The sequence below is a fragment of the Elaeis guineensis genome, chromosome 5, assembly GCF_000442705.2.
Source record: "Elaeis guineensis isolate ETL-2024a chromosome 5, EG11, whole genome shotgun sequence".
Lineage (NCBI taxonomy): Eukaryota > Viridiplantae > Streptophyta > Magnoliopsida > Arecales > Arecaceae > Elaeis > Elaeis guineensis.
In genome coordinates, this window is record NC_025997.2 from 126,014,148 (window position 1) to 126,023,239 (window position 9,092).

The window sequence follows — 9,092 nt, forward strand, 5'->3', positions numbered from 1 at the left end:
ACATCAAACTAGGACAACCTTTACAGTATAGGGGGTAAACCCTATATCAGGACAACCTTATATCAGTTTGATGTAAATTTTTAATCATTCTAATTTTAGAACATGCTAATTTTTAGATTTAAAAGGATTTGATTTAATTATGAAGATTCAAAAATGACTTTGTTTCCTTTATCACAAAATTGACTGATGCTAAGTAAGTTATGCTTTAAACCTTTAACTAGTAAAACATTCTCAATGTATTTAGAGGGAGTGATACCAATGTTACCTATCCCGATGATCTTTCCTTTGCCATTATCTCCAAAGGTGACCATCCCTCCATCCTTAGCATCAAGCGTGATGAATTGTGATTCATCACCAGTCATGTGTCTCGTGCATCCGCTGTCAAGATACCATTTCCTGTTTCCTTCTTGGGATGCTAGACACACCTGCAAGCACAGATCAAGTTTCTGTCTTAGGTACCCAAGCTTTCTTGGGTCCTTTCAGGTTAGTCAGAATGGTTCCTTTTGGAACCCATATTTTCTTTGTGTTTGCATATTTGTTAATAAGACATGTGTATGATTTATGTCCTATTCTTCCACATTTAAAACAAGTAATATTTGTAGGCTTTTTGTTTGAATAATTTGCATAAATATCCTTCAAAAGTTTTTGTTTCTTCAGGGGTTTGTAACCAAGTCCAGCCTTATCATATATAGCTTTCTGATTATCAAGGATCATATTTAGCTTGTTTGAACTTAAGGTGAACTTATCTACTATAGATTTCAGTCTGTTAATTTCATCCTTAAAGTTTTGATTTTCTTGAATCAATGTGAATTTTTCAATTGAAAGAATTTCAGCTTGTTTCACTAAGGACTGATTTTTCAATTTCAGCTCTTTGTTTTTCTTCCCTAGTTTCTTTAATTCATCAATTGAATCATAGAAAGCTTCATGCAATTCTTCAAAAGTAAATTCACTAGTGGATTCAGAAGTTACCTCATTTTCATGTGCCATCAGGCACAGATTGGCTTGTTCGGTTGAGGTTTCCTCGTCGGAGCTTGAGTCATCACTCGCACTCCAGGTCGCCATCATTGCCTTCTTTTTGAATTTCTTTGGACCTTTCTTCAATTGAGGACATTCGGATCTGAAATGTCCTGGCTTCTTGCACTCATAGCATATAGGGGTTTGATCTTTCTCCTTTTCTATGCTTTGATCCCCTTTTGTAAATTTCTTTCTCATCCCCTGTTTCCTTTTTCTTAGAAACTTCTTGAATTTTCGGGTGATGAGAGCCATCTCTTCATCCTGATCTTCATCTTCAGAGTCATCTGTTTCATAATCAGGTGAAGTTGTGGATTTGAGGGCAATGGTTCTTTTCTTTTTGATTTCATCCTCTTGATGTTGCATCATGCTAAGTTCATGAGTCATCAAGGATCCAAGAAGCTCTTCTAGAGGTAGAGTGTTCAAGTCCTTTGCTTCTTGGATGGCAGTCACCTTGGCTTCCCAAGTTCTTGGCAGTGACCTGAGAATCTTCCTTACAAGTTCACTGTTAGTATAAGATTTGCCAAGACTCTTTAAACCATTGATTATATCAGTAAAACGAGTAAACATAGCAGTTATGGACTCATCATGCTCTATTTTGAACAATTCATATTTATGTACAAGCATGTTTATTTTAGACTCTTTTACTTGATTTGTTCCCTCATGGGTGACTTCTAACCTATTCCATATTTCTTTAGCAGATGCACAAGTAGAAATGCGATTAAATTCACTAGCATCTAGTGCACAATAAAGAACATTCATAGCTTTGGCATTTAATTGTGCCAATTTCTTGTCAACCTCATCCCATTCTTTCTCGGGTTTGGTTGACTCCTCACGATCTATAATCTTGGTGGGTGTGTGAGGACCATTCACTATGATACTCCACATATCATAGTCGAGTGCTTGTATGAAAATCTTCATCCGAGCTTTCCAATAGGTGTAATTAGACCCATTGAAAAGTGGAGGTCGGTTTGTTGATTGCCCCTCAGCTAGAGAAGTTCCAATATGGGTTGCCATAGATCTTTGGCTCTTTGATTGTTAGATCAAAGAAGGGCTAGAGCACTGGCTCTGATACCACTTGTTGCCCAGCTATGCAACCCAAGAGGGGGGGTGAATTGGGTTTCTAAAAATTTTAAGCCCAACAAATGACTTATGAAAAACAAAACAATGGCTTTAAATCAATATTAATTAACTAAAGCAGTATTGCAAGGATATAATAAAGAAATAAGATAAAGCGATAAAGCACACCACAAACACAAGGATTTATAGTGGTTCGGTGCTAACCTTGCACCTACGTCCACTCCCCAAGATCCCACTTGGGAATTTTAATCCACTATCCTTTGTATTCAACCCGAATACAAAACGTCGGAAACTCCGACACTAGCTATCCCAAGCTAGAATACAGGACGTCGGAAACTCCGACCCTAGCTATCCCAAGCTAGATCACAAGACGTCGGAAACTCCGACCCTAGCTATCCCAAGCTAGAACACTTGTTTCCCGGGTACAAGCCAACCCAAAACACTCCGATTTCAGGTTCGGATCAACCTTTCCTTGTTTTGAAAATCCTCCAAAAACAAGAGCAAAAACTCACAAAGAGTAAGAATATTTAGAGCACAGATGAATACAATAACAGCTCCTTAAATGAGCAAATATAACAATAAAAGCTTTACTCAAATGAAGAACCCCTTTTTCAGATTTTCTCAAGATGAATGAACGGTTGAACGCTTGAGAAGAGGTTGATTGTTGATTGAAGATCTCTTGAAAGCTTTGAACGATCTCTAGATCAAGGTTGAAACGATAGGCGTGAAGAATTCTCTCTTTGAAAGATCTTCCTTTTCTCTTTCACAATCTCTCTGGTATATTGTGGATCCTCTCTCTTTTTCTCTATGGATATTTCGTTGATCTCAGGCTTTTTCTTGCAAATTTCGGATCCTCTCTTCTGTTCTTCTCTTTTTCCTCTCTTTTCTTCTTTTTCTTGATTTCACGTTTGATCCGCTATTTAATCTGCAATTTCTTTCATCATTTAAAGCATTTTGTAGCATTAGAAGCAAGAGAAAACAATTTAGGCAGATAAAGAGCCGTTAGAGGATTTTTAGGAAGCATAAATGGCAATTAAAACGGACAAAAAAATAGCCGTTGCTGACATTTCCCGTCGCAGGGGTCGACTCATGAGTCGACTCATGCTTCAGGAGTCGACTCATGAGTCGACTTCTGTTGCAACAAACCAGAAGATCTGATTTCTGGATTTTTCGGCTCAAATCAGCAGAGGTCGACTCATGAGTCGACTCATGCCTTGTGGGTCGACTCATGAGTCGACTCACAGGTCGTGCCAAGCCAAAAATCCAGCGTGCCATGGGAATTTTTTTTCGTGCCATTCAGCTCATAGTGCCATGAGTTGACTCATGAGTCGACTCATGCACTTCAAACCTTCATAACTTCAAAAATATTAGTCCAAACACAATGAAATTTTCACCAATAGATTTCAAATCATTTGTTCTACCAAATGATATTATCAAATCAGGATTTTAGCAAAATTACGATTTTGCCCTTGAAGAGCATAAGGACTTTTTCAATTGTTTGTATCCCTTCAATCTGCTTTGTAATCATCAAAATCAATCTAGGAGCAACAACCACGAACCCGATGGACCCTCCGGAAGTAGAGAAGAGCTCTGCCCGCGACGACCGAGAAATCGCCCGGACAGAGTTTCCCCAGCAAATGGCAAATGTGGGTCAGGGTCCGGGAGGTCCTATATATATAGGGCCGACCGACGGCCGAGATGCTCCCGCGCTGACCAAGGTCCTCCAGATGCGCGACACGTGGCGCCCGCCGGTTGGCTAAGGATTCGGCGCGCTTCGCCCCGGGACGCCCGCACCGCCCGCATTAAATGACGGAGCGGGCGCCGGCCAACCACCTTGACACGCGGCGCGCGGGGGTTGGCTCCGCAGTCGGCCGCCCGCGCCGGTCCGCGTTCCCGATGGAACGCCTCATCCACGATCGGCGCCGAATATCCGATCGACTGACGCCGTATCGTCCGGCACCCGATCTTCTGGCACCGACGTGACGGCTGACAACGACAAGGCGTGGCGTCTGACACCTGACGCCGGCGCGACTTCCGGCATCGACTAGACGTTCGGATCACTGGGATTCGTGAGATGTCTGACAACGGATCAGCCGGCGGTACGGTCGGATCTGCACATGCGATAAATCCACTCCCAGTCGTCCGGCCTTGCTACCCGAATGAAGGCATCGGCCAGCTCTCCACCCGACTTGGGAGTGGAGGGGGGCAACTGTTGGGGGATACCCACCGACCGACCGACTATCGGAGGGCCCGACCGGCTGGCGGCCCGACTAACCGACTATCGGAGGGCCCGACCTGGCAGCCCGGCCGACTAACCGACGACCCGACGGACGACTCTGACTGGCCGATCGTAAGTCGGGCGACAGGCCGACGGACGCCATCAGCGGCTAACTGCGGCCATTCCACGGTCCATTCCCGACCGACTAAACCCAGAGGTCCGGTAGCCGACCCACATGAAGCTCGCCGACCGACGGAGGAGTCCGACGCCACTCTGCTGGCCACCGACCCTGGGTCGGCCGACTCCACCAACCGCCGTACGGCCGCCAGACGTTGTCAGCTCTGACACGGACATGCGGCACAGTTACCTAGGGGCATTGTCCCGCCGAGAACCGGGTCAACCCTGGTGATTAGACGGCTACACGGCGACATGACATTTTCACGGCGGCTCTGACAGCCTACAGTGAGTTGACAGTTCCTCACTTGTCCGCGCCATTAATGATGGCGCCATACCATGCTCCACTATATATACCGGGGAAGGCAACAGTGCAAGCGATCGATCCGCCCGTCTCTCCCACATACGCAGGCTCGCTCCTCTCTCTCCCTCTCTCCCTCTCAGAGTTCTCTGTCTGCATTTCACTGTTGCCCAGTCACCTCTCTGACTTGACCGTCGGAGGGTCCCCGCCGGAGCCGCCTCCGGTCAGTGCGGACTTCCTTTTGCAGGTGCACGCTTTCCGGCGATCGGGCGACGAGGCGATTGGCCGCAACAAACTTCACATAGGAATAAGCTTATTTATATGCTGAAAGGTGTCCATCATGCACAATGGAGTCTCCACTGTGATGTAGTTTTTCTCCCTGGGACAATCTGTCCCTGGATTAAATGGACAAGGAATCTAAACGTGGTAGTGTGAATGCTGTGGACGAGCCGTGCGACCCACTCGGTGCCCATGCCACATTGGCCCGTGCGTAGAGGTCATCACATCAGAGTCTACGACAGAGCTCCAAGCCACGTTATTATATATATATATAATTTAATATTTTAAAAATATTATATTATATTATATTTTAACTTTATTTTTTGAATTAAAACTAGAATATAATTCGGTTGATATTTGAATCGAATTGATTTTGAGTTAAATTTTGAATTTGAATATTTTAGATCAAGTCAAATTCGAGTCTGCAGCTATTTCATCCGTTTAGCTTGATTACATCTTAAATCATGACTATTACGACGGTCACAAATAGACATGATTCGAGAATGATCCTCTAGGGGGCGTTTGGTGAATCAACTTAGATCATTACGGTGATCTAAGATCACTGATGATCTAAATTTTAGGATGATCTAATCTCTAGTGGTCTAAGATCATTATATTTGGTTTGCCATAGTGCAGTGATTAAAAATCCTCAGATATGTACAAGCTATTTGTTTGGTATGCTACAGAAATTCAAGATCACAAATCATATCATACTAAAAATACCCTTAACAAGTTGTTTGGGAGTTGGGAGTTGAGATTGAGGATTGGAGTAGAGAAAATTTTAGAATAAAATTAAATAAATTTTTTTTCTTTCTAATCAGCACGAGAAGAAAAAATTTCTTCTCTTCCGTGGAGATGAAGCTCAAGTACCCACGAGCGTTCCTTCTCTTCCATGGAGAAGATACCTCAACTATCCACTCCACATGTCTGGAAAAAATATTGCAATAAAAAAAATGATTTCTTCTTCGATATTTTAGTTAACATATTTTAATATATCATCATAATGGAGTGATTTTGGATACCCATTCTCAAGAGTGGGTTTTCTATCACGACGGTGATTTGAGGAGTAGGAGTGATTTGAAATCACCATCATGTAGGATCACCATAGTGCGATCAAATACGGTAATTTCATCATCTCCATCCATATTATTTTTTGATCTTGAGTAGATCATCCCATACCAAACATTTCTTAAGGTCAAATTAGAGAAGATTCCACCCCAGCTCATCTAAACATACAACCATTTAATCGTGGGGACCGGCCAAAGGCTTGTTAGTCTCCAACAAGACAAATTAGAGAAGATTCCACCCCAGCTCATCTAAACATACAACCATTTAATCGTGGGGACCGGCCAAAGGCTTGTTAGTCTCCAACAAGAACTTTCATTTCTCTTTTCAAACTTTTGGAACATGGGAATCCCTCGGTAGGGTCCCAAAGGCTTACTTTTTGACCACCAACGGCCACTTTGTTTGAAATCTAATTTAACATTTTTGTATCTTTAAATTAATATTGTGTTACTCAGATTAGGTGCTTTTAAATGAACAATCATATACGTTGACAAATCAACTGTTCAACTTTCTAAGTCTTCTGGAGTACTTACTCTCAAAGATGTACATAATGATTCTGAATTTAGTAATAAACTAAATTATTAGAGCTTTTATGCCATATTTAATTCACAAAAAGCTAACATTTGGGAAAAGAGATCATTTGCATGACAATATTAATTTCTCTACATGGAAGGGTGGAGAAAAAAAGGGAGAGTGGTTATAGGCAGTATAAACTTTGTGAATTTATTGCTAAACTCTATTGAAGAATAATAATCCCATTTAGGCCAGATTAAGGACTCTCTATCATGTTTATGTATTTTTGAGCCCATCCATCTAAATGCATGGATTTTTAATTAAAATCTTAACATGTTATCAAAGTTCGTTGATTTTTCTTACCTACTGAAATCCTCATATTCTCACTTATATGTGAGAGGGGTGTGGAATTTTAGATAGGATCTTAATAAAATCTCTTGGGATGTTTCATTGTAAATTCGATTGAGTGTTGACTTGACGTGGCCACAGCAACTATAGACCGTTGTCAATTGCCCTATTCAGCATCTGAGCAGGTTGTATCCTTCGTACGAAAGAATGATTGAATTTTTTTTGTAATGCCAACTGTTGGATCGAGGGTTGCACAAATATTCAAGTATCGCTGCCAATCTTCCCATCTGAGATCGAATGCCGAGATGGATGCGGCAAAAGTGAATCCATCACTGGGGCTTTGTCTGAGCACCTGCAAAATAAGTCCACACTAGATGGGGTGACTCCAGTGTAGATCCTTCGACATTCAAGTCAGAAGATAGAGAATGATGAGATGAGAGAGTTAGAAGTTGATTGATTACATATCTTGGAAGGTCCTGAAGCCTTTAATTTATAGGAGAGGAGTTTGAATCGTATCCGTCTCGAAGTCCTGACGATTTCAGATTTATCGTACAGACAGATTCGGAGAAGGACTTTCCTTTTATGGGAGATTTGATCGAGAAGAAATTCTACGTTATCTGAACTTTTTCAATTTGGAAGAAGGATGGATTTATCTGTGGAGAACATAGATCGATAATAGATGAGTTACCATAGATCAGCCATGCACGAGAGAACATAGATCGGCCATGTATGAGCCACCGTAGATCAGCTATGTATGAGCTGTAGGTCGGTCGAGTATGAGCTATTGTAGTAGATCGGCCATGTATAAGCTGTAGGTCGGTCAAGTATGAGTTATTGTAGTAGATCAATCGTGTATGAGCTGTAGGTCGGCTGAGTATGAGCTATTATAGGAGATTGGCCATGTATGAGTTGTAGGTCGGCCAACTATGAGGTGAACCAAGATTGGGCTAGGAGATAGGCACTGCTGCCAATTCAGTAGGTCGTGCCTGGTGGTCTTTATACTCATCGCATACTTAAGATCTGATAAGCATCACTCCTATAGCTCGGCCATACTGAGAATATGTTAGCCGAGGCCAAGGTATAGATCTACAACAAATGTCCTCTACTCTCGAGGTTGAGCTTCTGATAGATGGCCGAACAGAATACCAATCCAAAGTCGAGACTAATCTCGTCGAGTTATCCATTGTTGATGTATTGAAGATTGACGTCTTGAAGTGAACCGTCTTCAAGTCTGGATTTTTTAGAGCCATGAGGTTGGTAGTCTTTTCCCACTGGGATTATTGCCTCTTCTTGAGTTGTACCTCATCCTTAGCCGAGGTTTGAAGACAAATACCTGGATTAAGGCCTAGGTCCAGACTCCAATGATCCTCGATCAGAATCGAAGACACGATCGATCGAGATCGAAGTGGTAATCCACAACAGATGCCCCCCATTCTCAAGGTCGAGCTTGTGCTAAGGTCGATCAAAAAGAGTAGAGTATGAATGAGATCAAGGTCAAATCGTCGGGCTCTACTCAGCTTATTTGTGGATGAGGAGCATCATTTGATGAACTTCGGAGTCATGGGTTCTACTTAACTTGTCTATGGATGAGGAGTTCAGGTTGGAGAACTACGGAGGAGATTTGTTCTGCTTAGCTCATTGAGGACAAAGAACACGTGTTTGGAGAGCCGCATGAAGAATACGTTCCGATCTTCGATCGTAGCCGAAGAACGTATGTTTGGAGAGCCGTATGAAGAAGATGTTCTGATCCTCGACCATAGTTGAGGAGTGCGTATTTGAAGAACTGTATGGAGAATGCATTTCGATCTTCGACCGTAGCTGAGGAGTGCATGTTTAGAGAATCGCATGAAGAATACGTTTTGATCCTCTGCCATAGCCGAGGAGCGCATGTTTGGAGAGCTGCATGAAGAACACGTTTCGATCCTCGATCGTAGCCGAGGAGTGTGTGTTTGGAGAGCTGCATGGAGAACACGTTTCAATCCTCCACCATAGCCGAAGAGCACATGTATGGAGAGCCGCATGGAGAACATATTCTGATCCTCGGCCATAGTCGAGGAGCACATATTTGGAAAGCCATCTGGAGAACACGTTTCGATCCTCGAC